We start from the raw sequence: 25,441 nt of genomic DNA on the forward strand, positions 1-25,441 counted from the left end.
ATATATGTTATACACTGAGTTGCCATACTTGGTACAAGATGCATTAAGAAAGTCAATAAATGATCACGTTTCTAGGGTTTGCATGTACAACAGATTTTGTGGGTCTTGTAGCCTCCACATAACTTGATTATGGATTTTGGTGGCTGTGATGAAAATACATGCACACAAATCACCTGTAAGGTCTGTTTTTACGTTTTGCAGATTACTCAGACGCAGCTGTGAATATTAAATATTTTTGAATATGCTGTTATTTTGCCTGCTCCCCTCAGATAAAATGGCACGCTCCAATTGAGCACAATGTTGGTAAAAATTATGACGTTTTGTTTGAAGAAGACTCAGATCCTCTTAATCGTTCGCATATTTGTATTTTTTATGACCCCTAGCAATTAAAGAGTAGATGTTTTTAAACTGCATTTGAATTTTTTTTTTCTATAATCCATATATTTTATCGAGAAAACACATTATTTATATAAAATGATTACCTCCTACCACTCAGCAAAGCAGAGCAATAAGCATGTTCAGATATGTCAAACACACTGTGGATTTTATTAATAAAAAACAGCTTTAGGGTCATGCCTTCTGACATTTTTGACCTCTTGTGGGCAGGGGTGCAGATCTGACCCCTAGCCCTTATTCCGTGTGTGGAGAGTTTGCATTCTCGTGTGCATTGTTTTTAATTACTACATTTTCCTCGCGAATTGCAAATTCATATGCCTTAGATGAACTGAAATCCTCTGCCACTGGATATGCTATTATTGAAAATGGGTAGGTAGCTTCTCCATTCAGAAAGCTAAATCGGCCACATGTGATAATATATGACGGTAAACTATTGTACATAATGACTCCAGAAACACAAGGTACCTTAATAACGCATTGTAATAAAGAGCATATTGTACTGACTGTCACCCATCTTGTGTAGTATTCCTGTAAGCTTATAGACAAGGAACAGAAGCAAGCGTTGCGGGTAGTTTGAAAGCTAGACTGTGTGATGCGTATGAACACTATGGATAGTGTGGAAAGACACTGGTGCTGATGTCTTATGGGAAACTTTACCTCTATCAATATACAAAAAAAGTGCCTTAGCTGGAAGAATCCTACCACCTGGAATCATGAAACTCATGTCAATGTTTTAAAGAAGAAAAAAAAACAAACATTACTTTCAGGAAACTTTTCTCTAGCGAGATGAATGTCACGGCTGATGTCTCAACCCGTTGACTAAGCGATGCTGCAGCGTTCTCTCCTTCCTTCCGGCGTACTTCACGCCATCTTCTCATTATCTCACGGTCCTGCAAGCATTGCTTGGTAACTCCACGGCGCGTACCATCGATACAAATTATCACAGTGTGTCTGAAAAGCTGACGCCACAAGATATAAGATTCGGGAAGCGGGGACCCAGGTAACAGGTAACATGAATTGATGGGGCAGTGGGTTTTATCGATTACGCAGGTAGGGCTCAAATATGCACACAAATAAATCTGTTATCATTAAAAGCAGGAGCATAAAAAATGTCTCTGTAAATGAGGTGAGAATGGTAACCCAAAGGTCTCCAAAAGGGTTAAAAATGATGGCAGTTTCTACCTTGGTAAATGAAAGTGACAAATGATATTTAGTAAAAGGGACTGATAGAAAATGTCCTTCATTCCCACACATACGTATAGATGACTGTGTTCTGTTTAATTTTATCTCATTCCGTCAGTTCTGCACTTCCTTATGTGAAATTCACATGTAATTATTTACCATGTGCTGAATGTCCTGTCAACACAGAATGCTGCCGAAAAATAAATGCAAGTTCTCTACGTTAATTACCCCTGTTGGCACCAATGACGCCTATCTGACTTTGCCAAATATAAAATCTAGGAAAGATTAATGTCACGAAACCACTGGTCGTCAGAATGCTTCACAGATTTAACGTTAACGAGTTTGAGGCAGTATTTTCTTTTAAAGATACTGTTTTTTTTTTCATTATCTCAGCCTAGCGTAGCAGTAAATGTTCTGTGTTGCGTTGCCCTTTCTCCTTGTGACTATCTATAGGCTTTAGATGATTCTTTTCCTGGTTTCTGCACACATGCAGTTGTCAGCACTGGAAGGATGATAATTATACGGCATCTTCCTTTGGGATTATCTTCGGTCCATATTGGCAAAAGCTCCTCGGCCTTTTGACTTTGTTTAAAAGGCAACCGGTCCTGCTCATTACCGTGATCACACTCTTGACTTTGCCGTAACATACGAGATTTACCACATGCTTTTCTCCCCTCAACATTACTCTGATCTCAGATGTCACAATATTTACAGGTGTGATTTCTGATGCCTGCTGCTGGAACAATTCAGCCGTTACTTAGCTGGCAGACAGTTTCCACCAACAATAGACAAAACACGGCTAAAGGTATTGTAGAACCCAAGAAACCGTATTGTCCTGTGATTTTAGATGGAACACAATGTCCGTTATATATATATATATTTAAAATTTGGATTCTATCCATCCATCCATCCATCCATTCATCCATTTTCCAAACCGCTTATCCTACTGGGTCGTGGGGGGTCCGGAGCCTATCCCGGAAGCAATGGGCACGAGGCAGGGAACAACGTTGGATGGGGGGGCACCCCATCGCAGGGCACACTCACACACCATTCACTCTCACACGCACACCTACGGGCAATTTAGCAACTCCAATTAGCCTCAGCATGTTTTTGGACTGTGGGGGGGAAACCGGAGTACCCGGAGGAAACCCCACGACGACATGGGGAGAACATGCAAACTCCACACACATGTGACCCAGGCGGAGACTTGAACCCGGGTCCCAGAAGTGTGAGGCAACAGTGCTAACCACTGCACCACCATGCCGCCCCCAATTCAAAATTATGTAATATATTGACCAGAAAATATGAGTAATGCTGAGAAGCAAACAGGAGTATTTTATAAATGTTAACCCATTACATGAAACAGCATGAAACAGACTGTGGCAGTGACAACCATGCACGACTGCTGTAATAGACTATGTGTAGCAAATGAGCCTTATAACAAAGAGTTCAGCTAAAGTTGACACATTATGTATTTACTTTTAGGGATAATTATTGAGTTGAGAGTTACAAATTCGGTATATGATACAAATAAAGAAATAATATCAAGGAGGTAGGTACATGGAAAGCTGAATAGGTTAAAGGTTAAAAATGACAAATATAGACAATGTAGTAGACTGCAAGAATGTAGAAGTTTATATCGCAAAACCAAGTCCTCCAATTCCGCCAACTTATCCCCTATACATACTCAAGAAAAGCTCTGCTACACATTGCTAGAAAATCACAGTAGTTCCACCAAACAACTGTTGACAACGCATGCAGCCTTGTTGAGAAGCAGGACAAAAATGTGCTTTGCTATTTCGGAAGGATCTCACCTTACCTGCGAAGAGAGTCAAGCGAACTGTGCGAAATTACTTTTTTTTGGCAACGTGAAATCTGCGGAACGATGTCGACTCTAAGTGCCTTTTTAATCAAAGAACGGAAGATACAAACACGATGACTTCATAAAACCCTTAAATTTCTTACATAAAGAAAGACAAGATATAAGATCCGCCTCATGCCTGTTGCTTCCGGGATAGGCTCCAGACCCCCCGCGGCCCAGTAGGATAAGCGGTTTGGAAAATGGATGGATGGAAGATGTAAGATCCACCATATATTGCCAGGGTCCTACAGCAAACAGCTGGTCTGTGACACATGCTGTTAATGATGCTTCTATTATTATTCAGAATTTCAAGCAATTTCCTATTATTACCCTAAAAAAGAAACTACTTTAGATACAAGATCTATATCATCTGCTCACTTATAGTCTCTAAGCTAAAACATAAATCTGTATACAAATTGACTCACATTTCAATCAGTTTAGAAGTATGTTGGATTTAAAACATTAATGTTAATTTATAACATTAAATGTAAAACTTGGCCAAGGTTATTCAAAGGCATCATGCGGAAAACTTGGTCATATATTAATAACCTTCAACTCTGGAGTGTCTTTAACTGGTTTGTAGAAAAAAAAATCTGTTAATTCTCTGTATCAGTGTGGCTGACTTAAATTTTCATAAATATTTTTTTTATTTTGCCTTTGGGCCTTAAAACTACTAGCTTTAATGTGTTTTAAGAATTTACTATTTTTGCAAGAATCCAGATATCCAGTTCAAAAAATGATTAGCTTTCTCGCGTCCCATCTGATCGTCATCTGCATTCCACTCGTCCAGCCCCCCGCCCCGATGGCTATCCGCCTGGCCAGATCCCTCGGCCATCTGTGGGGGGGGGAGGCGGGGTGCTGTAACACCTACATGTGATCAGCCCCAGCCACACCCACTTTCACCCAAACCGCCATCCCTCCAACGATCACCCTCCCCAGGCTACTAACAGCTATGATGCATCGCCAGTAATTACAGTCTGAATATACAACCAGCACTTCCCTTAATAAGTTGTGTAGTATTGAGTACCTGCACCTCACAGAGCTTTTCTTATGTCAACTGAGCACAATTTGTGTCTCTGACTTCCTGTTTTTCCTGGTTTTGGTTGCTTCACTGATTTCCTCGTCCTCCATTCTCCCCTTCGGATCACGCCTTTGGATTGCTTTGCTCCTCTGCCTTACTGGCTTTGACCCTGCCTGTCTCTGACTTCGATTTCAGCTCCCGAATTAAACATCCACACCTCTCTGTCTGATCGGTGCACAGTTTAAAAGGCAGCGAAGACTTATCTTACATCATCTACCTGATTATGTCACAATCTATAATTACGTCTGTACTTACAGTACAGTACAAACTTGTTTATTCCTGTTTAGCCACAGATGCTAAATGGAGTATGGATCCATAGCACAGAGCTGTTTATTAATAAATAAATTCCGTCCCTTTTACATTATATACGATTGATGTTAATTAATCAAACTTATGTGTTATATAGCTAACATTTTACGTGATGGGGACACAATGTAGTAGTGCATGCTTAATTAATGCATTTATTAACCATTAACAAAGTGTTACTGATCCCATGTTTGTTCATCATTAATAAATCATGATGGCACATGTATTCCATGCAGGAACTACAGTATATTAGTTAATTATTAGCTAATTAGTTAAATGTTAATTAAAACAGTTCCTGAACAGAATACATGAACTGTCATGATTGATAAATCGTGGAACAATCCCTCAAGTAAAGTGTGACCATTTTTTCAATTTCGTTATTGATTTCTATGTTAGACATATTGTTCAAGTCTCAGTTCTGACTTCTATACCATTTTCAAGTTAATTGCAAAATTAGAATTAAGTGGTTAAACTTCTTTTCAAGGAAATGCCATCTGTGCTCACATGTGTAGCGGTGAGCACTGCAATAAGTTAGGTGCCGTAGACAATCTGTATAAACACAAAGCATGGTGCTCCTAAAATAACAGCAGACACAGATTGTTTCACCACAATTTTCCCACGTATATGGAAAGATCAAGCAAACCTCTGTGTAAATTGCTTCAAATGTAATGGAAAATGCTAAATCATTGACCACATGTTTCTAAAACATTTTCATCCAATTTAATTTAAGCATACAGATAGAAATAAAACAGAAATGATACTGTAGACCTGTGAAAATGATATGAATGTTTAGACTCTTCAAATGAATTGTCACAATACTCCCAGGACACCTGCAGGAACACCGAAATCTGTAAATATATAATGCAGGTTAACTTTCTCATTTTCCTGTAATAGAATATTTATAAACATTTGATTTTTAATATTAAATGCTTAATCAAGTCCAATCATATGTGACGTATTTTGATTTGTCATGAAATTATATTTGCTATGAAATAATATTAAACCTCACAACTTGATACAATACTATTTCTTTTTTCTTGGTAATTTTTGTTTGCTACCTGTTTTGGAGTTTCTAACACCTCGTACACAGATGAGATTTAGGTGATTTCAGATTCCTCAGATCGCTTTGTAATTGTTGACGTTTAACTGTTATTTTTGTGAGGCAGAAAACGTCGCTCTATTCATCCACTCATCCTTCTGCCGGCCACATTTACAGCGGAGGGTCACTGTGTTTCTGGAGCCGATCCCTGGCAACAGAGAGTAACACCAGAGAACCAGGGAACACCCAGCACTGGATGCCAATCCTTTGTTGAGGAATATAATAGAAAACAGATTTATGTTTTCCTCTATGAAAACTTTTTTGCACAAGAGCTTAAACGGGCGGGGTGAATACCGAGGCTGCCGACCACTCTGCGCACTCCTTTGGCGTGGATCCTGAATTGGCTTTGAGCTGATGCAAGGCAGTGGAAACTCTTTAATTAAGACCCTGCATTGTGAGACACTATTGTGATGTGATTGTTGACCTTATTCTGAATGTCAAAGTTCAATACAACTCAGTCAAAGATGGATAGACATAAAGTAACTATGTCTCTCTTATTAATCTGCCATTGGGGTCGGATTGAATTGAACGACAAGGGAGTAGGAATACATCTCGGAAAATGGACTCCTTTTATGCGACTTAAATTTGGAATGCTCAGGCTAAATGGCCATACGGGAGGGTATCCTGTAATCCTTGTTTTTGTAATATGTCATTTAGGTCATATTATACTTTATTTGAGGTCTCACTAATATGGAGTGAGGATGATTAAGAGGAAAAGGGGAATGTGAGAGTTCAGCCACTAACAACCTCCCAACAAGGAATTATGTCAGAAATATTGGTGAGTTTGCCCCAGAATGACTCAGAAACACCTTTACTTGAACTGGACGATTGAACCAGCTTCTTATGAAAATACTTTAATGTTTAATCTCACTCAAGGAATTTACTTGCTTAGGTGATGTATTCATTAGCTGGACTGGAGTAGCTAAGAGACAGTCTAGGCCTTTTGTAGGTCGGCAAAATTTATTGTGAGGGAATGGAAAGTCCAGGGCCGATTTTTAATCACTGTTGGGTCTTGCCCTTTAGGCTTTAAGATCCTACTGCAACACTGTGTGTTTTTAAATTAGAAACTGTACACCATCCCTTGCAAAAGAGACAAAGAAAGTATGCTCATTCATAATTGCTAGGCCAGAATTGTGATTAGAAGGACTTATGTGAGAATCACTTGTTTCCAACACAACATCACATACTGTCAAACTGGTTTAGTTTAGAAACTAACTAGATTGCGTATTGTCAGACAAATAATTCAATATACAGCCAGGCAATTATTTCATTTCACAGTATCACAGACTGAAATAAAAAAAATACTTACTACATGAGTAATATGTCTCTGGATCTGTATTTATATATTTTCAACAGAAACAAAAATGTTTACTATAATAATAATAGGGGTGGCTTGGTGGTGCAGTGGTTAGCCCTGTTGCCTCACCTCTGGGACCCGGGTTCGAGTCTCCGCCTGGGTCACATGTGTGTGGAGTTTGCATGTTCTCCCCATGTCATTGTGGGGTTTCCTCCGGATACTCCGGTTTCCCCGCACAGTCCAAAAACACGCTGAGGCTAATTGGAGTTGCTAAATTGCCTGTAGGAGTGCATGTGTGAGTGCATGGTGTGTGAGTGTGCCCTGCGATGGGCTGGCCCCCATCCTGGGTTGTTCCCTGCCTCGTGCCCATTGCTTCCGGGATAGGCTCCAGACCCCCCGCGACCCAGAAGGATAAGCGGTTTGGAAAATGGATGGATGGATAGTAATAATATTCAATATTGTTAGTATTAGAATTCAATTGGTATAGAATACAGTGAAGTTTCTAGTGAGCCATCATATTCCGAAGCTAATACAAATGGTAAAAAATACATTGTCTTTTGTCTAAGATGCAAAAAACATAATTGATAGCCCTGTTATTGTTGGAGAGCTCTTCCTGCAAAGAGGTATGGATTCATTTAAAATAGACACCATGTTGATTTGCCATTGCTTGTGACATTGGCAACAACGATCTGTAGAACAGGACTTTAAAAAAGAGTGAGCTACCTTGACTGATTGATTTGCTGAGGATTTATATTTATAATGGGATTTTTGCCTGCTCTCATGTTACAAGTCTACCTCCTTAGATATATCCTGTACTGCCCTGATTCTACCCAGGAGAATGCCCTGGGATAGCACTAATACCAAACGTAAGTGATGGAGGATAAACACTAACTGCTCTAGTGAATCGGTAAACAGTTAGTTATAAAGTGTAACACAGCCAATAACCCATTAGCCCATTATAGTTTAGAATAGTGAGTGCAGTTATTGAGGCTTTTATTGCACATTTTGATTGGCACACGCAACTACTACTGTTTGATTTATAGAATTGGATGTTTATTAGCGACATTGTTATTACGATGCAGCAGCGTTAGGATGACCTGAATGCAGACTGGGAGCAAGTGCAACCCTTCGCAGGGGAGTTTATTGGAGAGGACAGGCTAAGCAACATATGCGAACAGAGAACAATGACTGAACAGGAAGCACAGAACTAGGAGACAGTTTTATACATTTTATACATAATTAACAGAATGGTGAACACGAGGCAGCTGGGGCTGGTTAACAAGAGGGCAGGAACAAGAGGAAAGACTAACAAGCTTCAGGAGCACCTGATTAGCGGCCAAGCCCAAGGGAAATACTGGGAACAGACAACCAGAGTGGGGCTGGATGTGATAATATCCTCCCCCTCCAATTGGCACACTCCGGGCGCGCCAAGTAAATCAGGATGGAACCCAAGCGATCGGACGAGAGGACAGGCCAGGACATGGGGCAGGACCATGAACATTGGACAGAGTTAGACATCAGATGCTTAGACCCAGGACTGGAGATCTAGGGAGACAAAATATAATCAAAAACATGACCGGACAGACTATACTTACGAAGATGACGGCGGACAACATTGGGGGCCAGTCAGGACATTATTTGCAGCAGGGGACTGACAGAAGCAGGGTGAGGGACAGTAGGGCTGACAGACTGGACAAATAGGCCGAGACAGGGACAGGACTGACATGTGGAGGGATCACCAGGATAGGGACTGAGACACCAGTGCAGAGGGGGGCATGGACCAGGGCAAGATGACAGGACAGTGGAAAGACTAGGGAAAATGCAAAACCACATGGGAGAAAAGGGAAGAGTACAAGGTGGGAGAGGGAGTGAGGCTAGGCTGGAGAACCTGGCCGATTCAAAGACACTAGGCATTGGTTTCACAGCACGTTTCCCCTTTGGCGTTGGTGGATCCATACGGCCGGGCGGCACCATGCAGTCAGTAGAGTAGGGTGACATCCTGGGAGTCTTGAGGCTGGAATCGGGACAGGAACCAAGGCAGGAGGCTAGGCAAGGACTGGAATGGGAGCAGGAGGATGCTGAGGGGACAGTTTCCACAAGACCTTCTCAGCCAGGGCAAGCTGCTTGCAAAAGCAGCGACGGGAGCAGGAAGGGGAACAAGAGGATCTTAGGGGGGCCAGAAGTGAAGGAGTCAGAACTGGCCCATCTGCCATGGATGGTGTCTCCCCATCTCCCTCGTCAGGAGACAGATACTTGACCCACCCCTTTTCAGAACCTTCCCCAGTACCGGGGAGTCAGGGACTGATGTGAAACAAGTTCTGTACAGGGGTCCATGACTCATAATTCAGATCAGTGCCCAGAGGGTCCCATTCAAGTTCTGATCCTGACTCCTCCAGGTCGTGAGAGGGTGGCATGCTGGTCACAGATTGTTGGCTGCTGGCATGTCAGATCCAGGGCTGGTGTTAGCCAGCAGAAGATGTTGATAATGTGGCTACCAGGCATCTTGCGAAGGGTTTCAGGAGAGAACCCAGTTACGACATGGCAGACTCTGGTGAGAGGCCCAGTGACGGAGAAGGCTCCTTCTCTCCAAATCCCACCGTACCTGTCTCCCCATGACCTCCTCCAGGACAGCCCTAGTACAAGCTATTGGGGGGTATAGGGAGGAGGTGCTAATCTGGTGGGAGCCTAAGGAGCATTGACCACATCCTGGGTGGCTGATAGCAGGCAAGTGACCGCTGGTGAGTAGGTAGGAGCCAATGAAGTGGCGACAGCCACAGGAGAGCAGGCAGGAGTTAACGAGGTGGTGAGGCGATGGCATGTGAGCAGGGGGGAGCCGTTTGGGGCATGGCGATTGCTGAGTAGGCAGGCGAGCAGATGGGAGCCATCTAGGCAATGACTGCACCCGGATCAGGGACTTGCAAAGCAGTGGCCTTGTCTGGGCCGGACAACAGTGGAGAAGCTGCCTTGTCTGGGCGGGACACCAGCAGAGAAGCAGCCTCTTCAAAGCCGGCGGCCTTTTCGGATGCTTGTGGAGTGGTGACGGACTTTTCTGGCAGAATGCCAGTGAAGATGAACTTGGCATGGGAGGCACTGGTTTGGTTCTCTGGGGGGCTGTGCTCCCTTTTTTGTTGCTGCATCCCTTGCCTAGAAGTTGGGACTTGTATGTCCTCCTGTTGTACGTCCCCTCTCTTATGGGAGGTGGAATGGGAAGAGGCGGTAGGAAAGTGAGCAAAGGATTGGGTTGCTCGCTCGCATAGCACCTCCCTCAGGTCTTCCACTATCTGCTACAACTCCTGGGAGGACAAGCGTGGGGAAAAGGCTGCCATCCCCTGACTAATTTGATCCAGCAGCTGGATCGCCTTTGGACAAGTCCATGTGTGGAGGTCCTCTACCAACCACCAGTATAGCTCCTTCAAGGTGAAGACCTCAGTGGCCGAGACACACGAGGTAGAGCCGGTCTGTCCCGGGGCTCAGGAGAGGCAGACAAAGCAGCTCAGTGCGACGCTGCAGTGCCTGGCTGCATCGTTCTCTGTAGTCTGCAGTCAGCAGACAAGATGTCGGATTCATCCTCTCCAGAGTCACTCCTCTTCCAAAAGTAGTTGGCCTCTTTACCAAACGAACTTTCCACAGGGCTCTTCCGGGTTATTGTCCGATGTTGAGTCATGGAGCAAGCCATCATCCAGGAGTGAACCCATTATAGGTGAAGTCCCTGGTGGGTCCAGGTCGCTTTCTTCACGATAGTACAAGCATCTGTAGCATTTCAGGGACGAGCCAGGGAACTAAGGGTATTCAAATCCTTTCGAAGAACAGTTACGGGGTCGTCGTTGCAGTTTGGTCATTCTGTGACAAAGCAGCAGGGAAACAACGACCCAATTGCAGATTGGGAGCAAGTGCAACCTCTCGCAGGGGAGTTTATTGGGGAAAACAGGCTAGGCAACATACACAGACAGAAAGCAATGACGAAACAGGGAGCACAGGACTAGCAGACACTTTTATACACAATTAACAGAGAAGCAAACATGAGGCAGCTGTGACTGATTAACAAGAGGGAAGGAATGAGAGGTAAGACTAACAAGCAGTCACGCCCAAGGGAAATGCAGGGAACAGACACGCAGGGCGGGGCTTGACGTGACAATTGTCGATTTTATCATTTTGCTTAGGGTTGTAATAGAGATACTTAGCTCAAGATTTAAGTTCAGGTAAGAAATTAACCATTTAACTACTACTTTCTTTTGTATTGTGTCTACTGGAGCGGTGAGGGAGACCTACTTAGTCCAGATAGGCATCGATAAGTTCAGTTTTTGGCTGCCTCTGCCCCATATAACTCAATCATTTTTAGTATATAGTTTAGCTCAAGTAACCTCCATACCAACCCTGAGTACCGTCTTATTACCTCGACCCACACTCATAAAGGTCACTATGAGTATCTTGTATTGGCACTTGGTCTGATGAATGCCCCTTCTGTTTTCCACATCTAAGAGTCTGCCACACTATCCATTCCTACTTTCTGAAATGACTGTCAGTGCAATTTGCTCTCTTGCTCTCCTACTTCCTGCATCCAGGATTATCGATGGCAGCTGTCTATGTGGTTCATCGTCTACTGAACTCCCACAATTTTCCCCTCACTATGCGTACTGTTTTTATCGATGTAAAGCACTTGGTCAGCCACTGGTTGTTTTTAATAGTGCTATATAAATAGAATGACTTGACTTGACAAACTCGAGTACCTTGTCGACTATGAGGATTATGATGCCAAGGAATGTATCTGGGTTAAAGTCCAGGGTATTCTAGATCCAAACCTTCATTACCAGTATCTGAAAACCAGCTACCAGGCCTTAGAGCTGACCTATTGATTCCTCTGGGGGCACTGTTGTACCATAGTCTGCAAACCCCTTAAAGTATCCTTCTGGTGTTTCAGGGAAGAGCACAAATGTCTGACATCTGAAAGAACTAGCACTTAACAAGCTGTAACGAATGTATATGAACAACTAAGCACTGGAGCTTGCCATTCAGAACTGACTGAGTCGCTGTACAGGATATACCAGTATGAATCAAACAAAAAAAAATCATTTAACTGGCAAAGAAAAACAAGTGTTTACAGTTTTGTTGTATTTTTCTAATATTTTTAGGTCTAGATAGCAAGATAATCACAACACAAGGACAATCTATGGACAAAAAGTATTGAAAATTATTAATAGTATGTGACAGGATGAGGTCCTCCCCAATTATTGTAGCATAGATATAGTTTGGCTGTAGAGAGCAGTCAGCTAGATAACCTTTATATACCAGAAAAACAACAGCAGATGCCCGGCTGCTGTGCTCACCGCAGCAGACAAGGCAGAATCCCTTTCCTGAGGGTAGCCTTCCCCTGGTGGTAAGGAACATACTTCAGCTGGAAATTCATCCATGTGAGTGGGACGTTACTGCGTGGAGAAGTTGTCGGCGATGTCTGTTGGGTGCTGTGCAGAAGGAGAAATAAAGACAGTGGAAGTGAGATGAAAACAGGGATGTTTTGCTGTTTGTTGGGGTTTGCCGGCTAACCCCCGCAAGATCGAGAGATTCCTGCTTAGCCTGCAGTGACAGTCATGTCTTCCGATTGTTTATTTATTTATTTATTTGTTCAGTTATTTGTTTGTTCGTTTATTTGTTTATTTATTTAGTTATTTGTTTGTTCGTTTGGTTGTTTGTTTGTTTATTTATTTATTTATTTGTTCAGTTATTTGTTTGTTCGTTTGGTTGTTTGTTTATTTGAAGGGCCTACTGGCAGCCTACAACAGTTTAGCTATCTGTTCATTTTCATTCCCCCCCCTTCTTCTTCCAATTGCTTTGGTCTAGCTCCTTCTTTAATTGCTATTACAGGGTGAAATGCATCTTTAGTGAGGTGTGTGTCAGTGTATTGATGCCTAAGGAGAGATGCAAAGTGGACTTACAATATGGTTAGTCTTTTTTTTTTAAATATGTGCATGTGTTCAGACCTAAGAGGTTTTAATATGTGCGTGTGTCAAAATCATCTTGCCAATGTAGCAGATATTACTCACTGCTCAATATAATGTCTAACTTGTGAGGTTTGGCATAGCCAGCCACGTCAGAGTATAAAGTCCGCGGGGCGCCATAGAGTCATGCAAGACGAAAGAAACAAAGATTACTGCAGAGACTGGGGAAAGGGCTCGCAGTTCACGCTGTAGGCAGGAATACGTCGAACATGTTTTGACAGAGTAGCTATCGACAGAATGGGGTTCTCCTTCAGCTTCCAAATTGACGGTATGTCATTCTCATCGAGAATGATGGACTTATTCTTTAAATATCTGTCGACTTGCTCAGTGCCCAGGTCCGTGTCATCGCTGATGTCCTCCTGCTGGCTGAGTGGTAGAGTGTCTCTCCTCTCCTGCCGTCACACATCTGGTTGCATAGCAGTTGCACTTGCATCTACCTCGTCACCCCCAGTAGGAAAGGGGGCAGTCCTCTCTAAAAGCACTACAGTAAATCTCAGCCTGCTTTTTCCTGGATATCAATTACTGCTGAAATGTCGCCACTAGCAAGAACAAAAAAACAAGAAATAGCAACAAATTATTTTCAGGGTGACCACATTGAGTGACTTTTCGGGTGACCAGTTCTTCAAAACATCAAATAAGGGGATGGGCGAGACCTCATCTCAATCCTTCAAAATCTGAGTGTGGTTTGGGCTGTAAAACATTTCAACGTATGCCCTCTAAGTTCAAGAGCGCATGTTTTCCACAAGGCTAACCCGTCGCTGCTGGAGTATTTTGACCCCGTGCTTGTCTGATCAATCAAAAGCGACCTGTGTGCCCTTTATTGTGTTACTAATCCACAATAGGAGCGCTATATGATAGGGTATTGAATCCAGTCTTGGGAATCTCCAGTTTTGATTCAATGATGGGAATTTTTTAGTCCACCTCAGCTTCCAGTTTACTTCGAGGGAGAGCTGGCTAAGTGTAATCCAGACGCAAAGTCAGGGAAATGTCACATCACTTTTCTAGTCACAGTTTCACTCTTTCCACTCCTAGCTTATATGAAATTAATTTAATTCTGAATTAGACACTTGACCCGGGGCCTGTATAATAAAGCCCGGATTTCTTCCCTAGCTGGATAACTTGCCGGATTTAAGGTTCCCCATTTTAAATGGCGTTTATCTTTGTTGACAGACTGCCTTAAATCCAACAAGTTATCTAGTTAACCAACAAATTTCACTTTGCGATACAGGCCCCAGGATAAGCAATTGGAAGAGGACTGGAAAAGTTATTTTATAAATAGATTCCCCCAGTTGGCCCAGTTTACCCCCTTACTTGAAGTCTGCATATACTGGTGTAAAAATATCCTATAAAATGGATATTGTGACTCTGACCACAATCAATATGTAATCATTGTGTCAAAATTTAACATTCATGTTTATTGCTCTTAATACATCAGTCACACTCAGTAAATATATAGAAAGAAGTTTTTAATTCTATATTATTATTATTATTATTATTGTCTTTTAGTGTGAGACCTCTGTTTTATGGTCAAGCTTCCTTTGTAGTTCAGTATAGTCTTTTCTGGAAACTTTGATGTGTTTTTCTGTCACAGCTAAAATAGATTTTGATTGCTTCATTTGCATCGCCTATTTTCCTTCACGCATATGAAGACCTAATTATTGTTTTGCACGCTGGCAGTCTATGCGGTGAAGACTCGGCATTTTACGACATCACTGCCAACTTTCCCCTCGTCGTTAGTCATATCACCAAAACCGCATAATCATAATCATTTTCATTGTTAAGTAATCAGTATGCGGAAGCGCTGATCCACATCGTTCTCATGAAGCAATGCAGAAGGTTCCTCCTTGACCTTAATTTAACATCAAGCTGTGTTTGGTAAAGAAACCTTGTTTCACAAACGGAGGGATTCGTCAGTTAGCTGAGGACGGTTTCGAGGGGAAATAGAGATCTGTCATGAGGTCCGATTTGAAGCAACATCTAAGCTGACCTAAAATTCCACATTTATTATATAATGAGGATCTTCCTAAGATCTCACACAGGATATACTTTGGATACACTGTGTGCTTCTGCCAAAGGGAGTTTTGATTGATGGATATGGAATATATGCAGATATCATATCCTCTTGCTCATTGATATGATATTACACGTGAAACTAGCATTTTTCAAAATCTGTGTTCTTCAAATAAAATAAACCATAATTAAGGCAGCGGTTACTTTATTAGTCTTTAAGTATTGGTCCTCTTTTTCGAAAATAATATTTTTATGTTCATTGTATTTTTTTAAACAGTGGTTTTTTAAACACTGTTGCCTCGCACCTCTGGGACCCGGGTTCGAGCCTCCCCATGTCATCCTGAGCTTCCCCTTGGGTACTCTGGTCCCCACTCCCCCAACTGTCCAAAAACGTTTGAACAGGACAAATAGGTTCCAAAATTTGATGGATGGATCAACTTATTTTTCTGAAACAAGTGTAAAAATGATGACATTATTTCACCTGAACCTGTCCTGTAAACTTATTTCATCAGTAAAACTTGCATGACTGACAAAATGTCAACAACAAGCTAAAGGTCGTCACTGACATCTGCCAAGCAAATACGCCATAGAATCTAAGTAAATAAATGTAGCGTTTCTATAATATCATAGATATGATACTGTAAAAATGACACTTGCAATGTACAACTCATCTATCACTACGACTATTGAATTACATGATAATTAAAAATTGATTATCTATTGCTAGGGTAGAAACTTATCATAATCATCCTTGAAACCTATGAGTCTAAATCTGGTGTAATGCAAAGATCCATATTTATTTATAAGCATAATGGGTTTACAGACCTATCTGTTTGTATATTGCCTTTGATCAATACATACCCACATTTCACTACAGCTTGTGTACTGTTGCTCAGAACAGTAGCAAAGCATCCATCCATCCACCCATTATCTTGCGCTTAATCCGAGGTCGGGTCGCGGGGGCAGCAGTCTCAGCAGGGAGGCCCAGACTTCCTTTCCCTGGCTACTTCATCCAGTTCCTCTGGGGGGATCCCGAGGTGTTCCCAGGCCAGCCGAGAGACATAGTCCCTCCAGCGTGTCCTGGGTCTTCCCCGGGGCCTCCTCCCAGTGGGACATGCCCGGATCACCTCACCAGGGAGGCATCCTAGTCAGATGCCCGAGTCACCTCATCTGACTCCTCTCAATGTGGAGGACCAGCGGCTCTACTCTGAGTCCCTCCCGAATGACTGAGCTCCTCACCCTATCTCTAAGGGAGAGCCCAGCCACCATGCGGAGGAAACTCATTTCGGCCACTTGCACTCGCGATCTCGTTCTGTCGGTCACTACCCATAGCTCATGACCATAGGTGAGGGTAGGAACATAGATCGACTGGTAAATCGAGAGCTTTGCCTTTTGGCTCAGCTCTTTCTTCACCATGACAGACCGATACAGTGCCCACATCACTGCTGACGCCACACTGATCTGCCTGTCGATCTCCCGTTCCATCGTTCCCTCACTTGTGAACAAGACCCCGAGATACTTAAACTCCTCCACTTGGGGGAGGACCCCATCCCCAACCCGGAGAGAGCATTCTACCTTTTTCCAGCTGAGGACCATGGTCTCGGATTTGGAGGTGCTGATTCTCATCCCAACCACTTTACACTCAGCTGTGAACTGTACCAGTGAGAGCTGAAGGTCACGGTCCGATGAAGCCAACAGAACCACATCATCTGCAAAAAGCAGAAACCTAATCCTGAGGTCACCAAACCAGACACCTTCCACGCCCTGGCCGCGCCTAGAAATTCTGTCCATAAGAACTATGAACAGAATCGGTGACAAAGGGCAGCCCTGACGGAGTCCAACGCTTACCGGAAACGAGTCCGACTTATTGCCGCCCATGCGGAATAGGCTCTGGCACCAGTCATACAGTGAACGAACCGCCCTTAAAAGGAAGCCCAGCAACACATACTCCCGGAGCACCCCCCACACGACTCCCCGAGGGACACGGTCGACTGCCTTCTCCACGTCCACAAAACACATGAAGACTGGTTGGGCAAACTCCCATGAACCCTCCAAAACCCTGCAGAGAGTATAGAGCTGGTCCAACATTTCCACGGCCAGGGCAAAAACCACAATGCTCCTCCTGAATCCGAGGTTCGACAATCCGGCGGACCCTCCTCTCCAGAACCCTCGAATAGACCTTACCAGGGAGGCTGAGGAGTGTGATACCCCTATAGTTGGAGCACATCGTCTGGTCCCCCTTCTTAAAGAGGGGTACCACCACCCCGGTCTGCCAGTCCAGAGGCACTGCCCCCGATGTCCACGCGATGCTGCAGATGCATGTCAACCAGAACAGCCCCATAGCACCCAAAGCCTTAAAGAACTCCGGGCGAATCTCATCCACCCCCTTGGCCCAGCCACTGAGGAGATTTTTAACCACCTCAGCCATCTCCACCCCAGAGATAGGGGAGTCCACCCCCAAATCCCCACACTCTGCTTCCGCATTAGAAGGCGTGTCGGTGGGATTGAGGAGGTCTTCAACGTACTCCCTCCACCGACCCAAAACAACCCTCAGCAGCGCCCCATCCCCACCATAAACAGTGTTGATGCTGCACCGCTTTCCCGCCCGGAGCTGCCGGATGGTGGACCAGAATCTTCTCAAATTCGTCCTGAAGTCATTCTCCATGGCCTCACCAAACTCCTCCCACACCCGAGTTTTTGCCTCAGCAACCGCCAAAGCCGCATCCCGCTTGGCCTGCCGGTAGCTGTCAGCTGCATCTGGAGTCCCACAGGCCAAAAAGGCTCGATAGGACTCCTTCTTCAGCTTGACGGCATCCCTCACCACCAGTGTCCACCAGCCGGCTCGGGGACTGCACCAGCTCAGACTCCTTCTCCATCAGAGAGGTGACATTCCATGTCCCTAGAGCTAGCTTCTGCAGCCGAGGACCGGACCGCCAAGGTCCCCGCCTTCGGCCGCAGCCCAACTCACACGGCACACGACCCCATTGGCCCCTCCTACAGGTGGTTGGATGGGGAACCCACGTGCCTTGTTCGACTATAGGTGTAGGCCTGGCCACCAGGCGCTCGCCATCAAGCCCCACCCCCTGACCTGGCTCTGATGACCCACGTTCGGGCAAGGGAAACCGTGGATCCAAAATCTTTTTCTTCATTAGGGGTCTTCTGAGCCCTTCTAAGTATATATATATATATATATATATATATATATATATATATATATACACAGTACTGTGCAAAAGTCTTAGGCAGGCAAAGAAAATGATGTTTAGATTATCCTCATGTTGGTGTAAAACTATGATATTATGCCTGTCAAAGTGTGTCAGCTTCACCATTTCAGAACCTCTGCTAAAATCGTCCTAGTCTTTGCAGCGACCGTCCAGTGCAGCCATGTATTTTTTGACTTGGCCACTAGCACACCTCATACAGCTGGTCAGTCTGTTACTGACTTTTTAAACCAATATATTTAATTATTTAATTGAGCTGCTGGTGAAATCGTGGAGCAGCTGAGGTGCCCCTGAGGAGAAGTTTGGGAACTGGAGCGGTGTTCATCTAGCCATCCAACTAGATGTCAGTAACTTTTTAGAAAACAGAAGAAATTATTACTAGTTTTTATTGTGTTACTCTTAATTTGCACATGTTCTAATGTTAAATTGTGTTTTTTGTTCAAAGCTAAAGTACACTTGCTACCCAGATAAACAGCTTTAAACATGTCTTTGGACTGCCTAAGACTTTTGCACAGTACTGTATATATATTTACAACTATACATGCATATGTATATACAAAACTTTCAAATGCAATCTTTCAACACATATCCAAACAAATGGTGAGAACTTTATTGAATCCAATTAAGAAGCTTTTATGTTAATTGGATTAGCATTAACGCCCTGTCATATCCAAGAATTTATCCAGGTGCAAATTCTTTGACAAATGAGAACAAAATTGCCTTATAATTGGTCTCTGCCTGTACGCCATTAAAATAACTAGGACTTTTTTTTACATAAAACCCCACATTTCTTGGAGGTTTTGGGAGTCAGGTTTTGATTTAGGCTGAAATGCTGTGAAAAATGTGGTTTAAATGTGGTAGTAGCAAATGTACAGGTTATGAAATGGACAGAAAATATTTAAAAACTCTTTGGGTATTTTGTTATATCCTAAAAGATCTGCCCGAAGTAAATTTTTGGGACATTTAGGAAAGGGAATTGCAGAGGGTGTAACGTTCTCAAGGACTTTTATTTGTCATTGTGTAAGTGGGTTACACTACTACAAGGAAAGTGTGGGTTAGGTAATGGGGGAAACATTCTAAAACTTCTTGTGCATCTTGGTGCATCTTAAAAAAAGTACCCAAAAGGCAATATTTAGGACAGGGAATTGCAGAGGGTGTGTGAAATCAAGTATTTGTGCATCTATCCAAATTACTGCCTAGATTGCAACATTTTTTCTTTTCATCTCCTTCAAATGCTGTTTCTTGGTCATTTTTGTAGCTCTATGAGATTTATTTGGCAGATGTAACATGAGGAGCAAATGCTCCATTTGCTTGATTTTTTTTTTTTTTTTTTTTTTTTTTTTTTTTTTTTTTTCCCCCTCCCGGCCACTGAGGTTCCTTGGCTAACCACTGGCATCCTGTCGAGCAGATCAGAGGGCGCGAGATCTTGCCATCAAAACACCTGATGGATCCCAGAACACGTTTCTTTTCAGTAGTTTGCCTCATGCTGATTAGGACATCATGCTTGGAGAAGGAGGATTCTTATCAACCTTCCACATAGCCTTTACTTTCTCAGTCACTCCAATAATGCTGTTTAGACCAATATTTTAACCGGTTCATTTCAAACATTTTAGAATGAAGTAACAGAAACCTATCATTGTTTTTGGGCTCATTTAGAAGCTGAAAGGCTTATCTTGCAATCCAAATGTCCCTTCAATTACAGTACATGTTTAATGATATATACAGTATATGATAAAGGACTCAAGATTTGTTTTAATGCTGCAGTTTGTTGTTTAGTAAACACATAATGTTGATTTTGGTGTTTCATTGAACAGTATCATTATCTCAAAGCACTGGATGTACTCTAATAAAATGCATTTAAATAATATAGCAAAAAAACCATTATTGCGTAGCGAGAGCGTATTCTGTGTCCTTACCGAATGTCATTCACCCATATGTTTCTGAAACCTGCCACTTAAATATCATTTACCAATGCGCCACTGACTTTAGAAGTGATTTATTTATTTTTTTTGCTATATGCTGACAATGCGCTTGGCCATGCCGTATTTAAAAAAAACCGTCACTCCTATGAGGGGGAAGCGCGGGCAAAATGCTATTTTAACGACGTTTGCGCATGGCGTGAAAATCAGCAATGCACTGGTGCGAAAGTAGCGAAACCGCTCTGCGTAGCGTTTTGTGGCGTTGGAAAATGGGGCCAAAAACGAGTGACTTTCCAAGCACAAAGTGATAAGACCTGTACATTTTGAACCTTTATGCTTCTTTTTCGCTGCTACCGTGAACTGCGCCGTACCACAAACTAGTAGTTTTCCAATGTAAAGTATCCAAGCCACACCTGAACTGCAACTGTGCTGACATGGCCCTGCTGGTAGTGTGACACGACTGAGCTGCTTGTGTCACCACCGTCTGATTGGTCGAGATGCATTGACGGTATTGTCGTACTGTGTTTGGATTATCTGAAGGAAAAGGGGTATATATTCTATGTATCATTCATTATAAGTGTCACACATCGCGGTATTGATGCATTCCTCAGAACCAGACCAACTTGTAACCTCCTACTAAAAAAAAAATGTACTGAACAGAATGGATTCGTAAGGCAAATGCTAATTCTGCTAGTGTTTGATGCTAACATAAGATGGTGATTCTCACTAACTGGCTAGCAGAAATTAGCCTATAGTAAATCGTGATTTACAGTCGTGTGAACCGTAAATAAGCATCTCTTCTGTTTTCGATTTGCTGTCGCTCTCTAAACCCGGCAACTAATTTCCTGAGCCGACTGTCCCGCTGCGGGAAAACAGAAGCAGGTGGGACCCATACTGCAACTAGTCTTCACAGTACAGCTTGGGTATAGGATGATTCCTGTATGTTAGCGACACGACGCTGTGAGTCCTGGTGATATGAGTGGTTGCATAATCATAGCCAAACTCAGTGACGACCTCGACTGCTGTCAGATCAGGCGGCAAAACCAAGGATGCGGGGAAGGTCATTGTCCTACACAGTGTGATCACATTGCTGGCGTTTCTAAATGAGCTTTTAGCAGTTTGTTGCACACAGTCCTGGCAGCTGTAGCTGAACTTGCCTCTGAACTGATATGTTTTGCATTTGGCGCGGTTGCAGCTTGGCAATCTTAGATTTGCATGTCTTGTAAATCCTGAATTGTGAGAACTGTTCTCATTTTATTTATTTGGTGAATGGGGCGTGGTTGGTATTTGTGTAAGCATTGACATTACTATACCAGCGTTCTATACCCAGTCTTCGGGGAGCCCTGGTTGGCCCACATTTTTGCTCCCTGCCAGGTTAGTCTGGTTACAATGATGGGAAACCCTGCACTGTACAGTTGAGAGGAAAACAACAAAGTTGTAAAGCCTTTGGAAATATCTGGCGTTCTATGTGAATGTCTTGCAAAATGTCATAATGCAGTCTTAAATGGTAATAGGAGTAAGGTGTTACAATCAGTTCAGCAGTGCATTTGACTTGAACTGCGGGTATCCACTCTTTGCAGGAGTTCTGAGTGTAATATCTTTTTTTTATCAAGCCATTTAGATGAGGCTAGAAAGAGTTGCTGAAGCTTTTTTATAGAAAGGATTAGCAAAAGATTTATGGGCCCCCATTGGTCCAGTCAGGCAGACAGTATACAAATGTAAAAAATTTACAGTTGCCATTCTAGTAGGGGGCCCTTCTGCAAGGATCAACGCCAGGGAACACCTTGGGGGGTCAACTAAAGACCTTCAGATAATTCCTACAGCTGATACTGTATGTGTTAGAGTACAATAATAAAGATTGAATGAGACTGGTGTTTATGAAGAAAATTACTTCTCAGCAAAAATAAACTATATTGTAATGATGTTCCACGGCACTACTGGGCGTAATGTTCTCAAGACAAATGTGATGAATGTTGACCTTTTTGGTAAACATACATGGCATTGTGTTTGGAGCGAACAAGACACTGAGTTCCAGTGCAAAAATCCCCCTATGCCAACTGCGAAGCGTGCAGGAGGCAGTCAAAAGATGTTTCAGCCTTAGGCTGTGGAAGACCTCAGTGAAGCATCAATGAATCCCAAGCCGTATCATGAAATGCCAGGGTGTCTGTCCGGAATCTAGAACTCAGTCTGCTTATGCAACGTGATGACGATCCAGAATACAGTAAAAATGAATCAACAGAATGGATCAAACAAGAAACTCCATGTTTTAGAATGTTCAAGTAATGACCTTTAGTCCCATTTAAGCACTCAGGTGTGATCTGAAGCAGACAGTTTCAGCAAGAATCCAAAATGTACATAGGCTATGACAGGTTTTTGTGTGTGAGTGTGTTTTATACTATGACTTGAATGAAGGTCACATGTTAGGAGCTGGTAATGCAGAAATCAAGATAACATAGGGTTTGCAAACTATTTCATCTCATAACTTTGTATCTTACCATACAGGCTCTACTACAGTGACAATTCCAGCTCCTCATTTCCCACAACTCCTGTTGTCAGAGCTTGTGGCAATTTTACTAACATAAACATGTCCTAAGGGGCGGAACAAAAAATGATTGGGTCAGAGAGCACCAATCAGATTGTAGGAGGTGAGTCAAAGCAACCAGAGGTGCTGGGATCAAGATACCTCATTGGTTGGTCTTGCCTCCTCTAGTTGCTTGCACCCACCTCCTCTACAATCTGACTGGTTCTCCCTCTGAACCAATCACTTTTCATTCTGTCCTCAGAACATATCTGTGTAAGCAAAACTCCAATGAGTATTATGAGAAGTCAGCTTGATTGAACTGCCAACATTTTAACCTGAAAATCCTGCACCTCCATCACTGTACATTTCTGATGTAAGGGCAGAACGGAAGGTCTCTCTGTCTGGTGGGTGGATGGCAGTGTTGTGTCTGTGGATGTTGACATGTGGTGATTATCAGAAATTGCCAACATGCCTTCATATAAAGAGAGATAATTACGATGTTCTTGCAAATAAAGAATGTGCTTTTTTTTTTATTATTCTGCTTTGTTGCAGCCCTTTCACATGCCTGATATGACAAAGGATGGAAGCTGAATCGGGGAACAGGCCCAAATTTCAATGGACTGTTGTGCCAAGACATGCCTAAACAAAGTTGGTGAAGAGAAGAGTAATATTTTGCAGTATAAGAGACAAAAAAAAATCAATGTGTGTTTTTAAGGTCCATTTTTATTTTGCTTGGCTTATCTTTTATATGTCCTTGTTCGTCTCCTAGACACTGCAATACCCCGTTTTCTCCAGTGCAAACAAATGATGGCTTTTTGTGTATTTTCAGATGGTTCTTTTTCTTCCTACGAATGAAATGAATTTTGATTAAGGAGACTGATATGGTGGGAGGTGCCTAAGACGCTGACCATGTGGTGGCATGAATTATTAAGTACGAGGTTTAGCGTAGTTTATTTTCAGGAACAGCAATCTGTGTTTAGTAAAGAAAAAAGCAGCAGTTGTTTCTGGTTGTTTATCGGGCTGAACTGCGTCTGTGGCTATAGGGACATCCTCTGCAATTACAAAGCAGTTATTGTGAAGGAGGAACAAATATCCGTCCTCAGAGCTCTTGTCCGGGTTGGGGTTGCACTGGGGTTAGGGGCTTGTCCCTGGCAGCATAAGGGCATAAGGCATGGATACACCCACACACACTCGCTCAGTGGACTCAGTATCTGTGCCTGTGGTCAGAAGTTCGCCGGTTTGAGCCCCAGCCTCGGCAGAATAGTCACATGTCTATGGGCTCTTGAGCGAGACCCTTAACCCACAGCTCCACGGGTGCTGCACATTGGCTGACCCTGTGCTGTGACCCCTCCCAAGATATGGAAAGCAAGATGGAGTAGGCAAAGAGGGACTGATTACTCGTACATGTCTAAATGGCAAATAAAGGATCTATCATTTTATCGATAATGCGCAATGGGCAGTGGAGATGCCAGTTAGCACACGTCCTACATGAAGGCATGTTGGCATGTCTTGGCCTAACGGGAAAGAGGAATCAGAGAAACCCGGAGGAAAGTCGCCACGACGTGGAAAAACCGCGCAAACCCCACAGGCAGAGAGCCGAAGCCAGATTTGAAGGCGGGAGGCAACAAAGCTACTCACTGAGCCGAAGGAAACGACGTGTTGCTGGCCCCAAAACTTTTTTTTCTGAATAGGAATCTCCTGAAGGAAACAAAAAGGAAGAAAAGGCAAAACAATGATGAATATTGGTGTGATTTGAAATTCAAGAGGCTTTCAGTGAGAAGGTACGAGCGCGTTTTACCTTAGCAGACAGCGGCACAGTGGGAAGGTGTTGGAGAGACGAGCGGTGAGAATTGCTCCAGTCAGGCAGGCAAACAAAACCATATGACAGAGGGATAGGGCATAAAATAAGAGCTATTCAGGAAGCAGTTTCCCTTTGCAGGCCTGACAGGGACCGAGCAGGGGCTGCGAGAGCAAAGACGGGTGCAGCCATGAAAGAGAGAGAGCAGATTCAGCTGTTAGGGGGCAATGCAAACACATCAACAACGCCGGTCACCTAACGGGACAGTCGTACCCTCCTGCCATCTTGCAGAGTCACTCGGCACTGAGGTCATTCTCAGACCCCTCTGCCACATTGAGTGTTATGGACTTGGGCGCCTGACAATCGCGTGACGGCTGGCACGTTATCATGTAGCTGGTGTATGAATATGCCACCATCTTTTGAAGACCAGTGTATTAATGCTCACCATGAGACTGGCAACAATGACCATATGGTATATATTGCTCATCAAACCAAATAGAAGTTTTTTGTTTTTTTTTATTATTATTTAGTAATCATGCTAACCAAATGTGTTAATGTGTACTATGAGATGCACGATCTGTTTAACTGCACAACAGATTTGTACTTTGCAGAACTCAGTGGATACTTTTTAAATTCACGATGTTACATGCAAATCTGATCCCGTTTGCGAAACTCATGTCTGCAGTCTTGTGCTTTAACTTTGCAGAAAGTTGTGATATGTTACTGTATGTATTCGTTTCATATTATAAGTTGATCT

The 25,441-nt window shown here is 43.2% G+C and overlaps 1 long non-coding RNA gene across 1 annotated transcript; it reads right to left on the minus strand.

Annotated features, from left to right (window-relative positions):
* Positions 1-8,302: 8,302 nt before the first annotated feature.
* LOC125720760 (uncharacterized) lies at positions 8,303-25,156 on the minus strand. The gene is made up of 4 exons (XR_007385565.1): positions 24,685-25,156; positions 24,525-24,584; positions 12,547-12,681; positions 8,303-8,767 (listed from the first exon to the last, which is right to left on the minus strand). It is a non-coding gene; the product is annotated as an uncharacterized LOC125720760 (long non-coding RNA).
* Between the last annotated feature and the right edge of the window lie 285 nt (positions 25,157-25,441).

Source organism: Brienomyrus brachyistius, chromosome 25, assembly GCF_023856365.1.
Source record: "Brienomyrus brachyistius isolate T26 chromosome 25, BBRACH_0.4, whole genome shotgun sequence".
In the NCBI taxonomy this organism is placed as follows: domain Eukaryota; kingdom Metazoa; phylum Chordata; class Actinopteri; order Osteoglossiformes; family Mormyridae; genus Brienomyrus; species Brienomyrus brachyistius.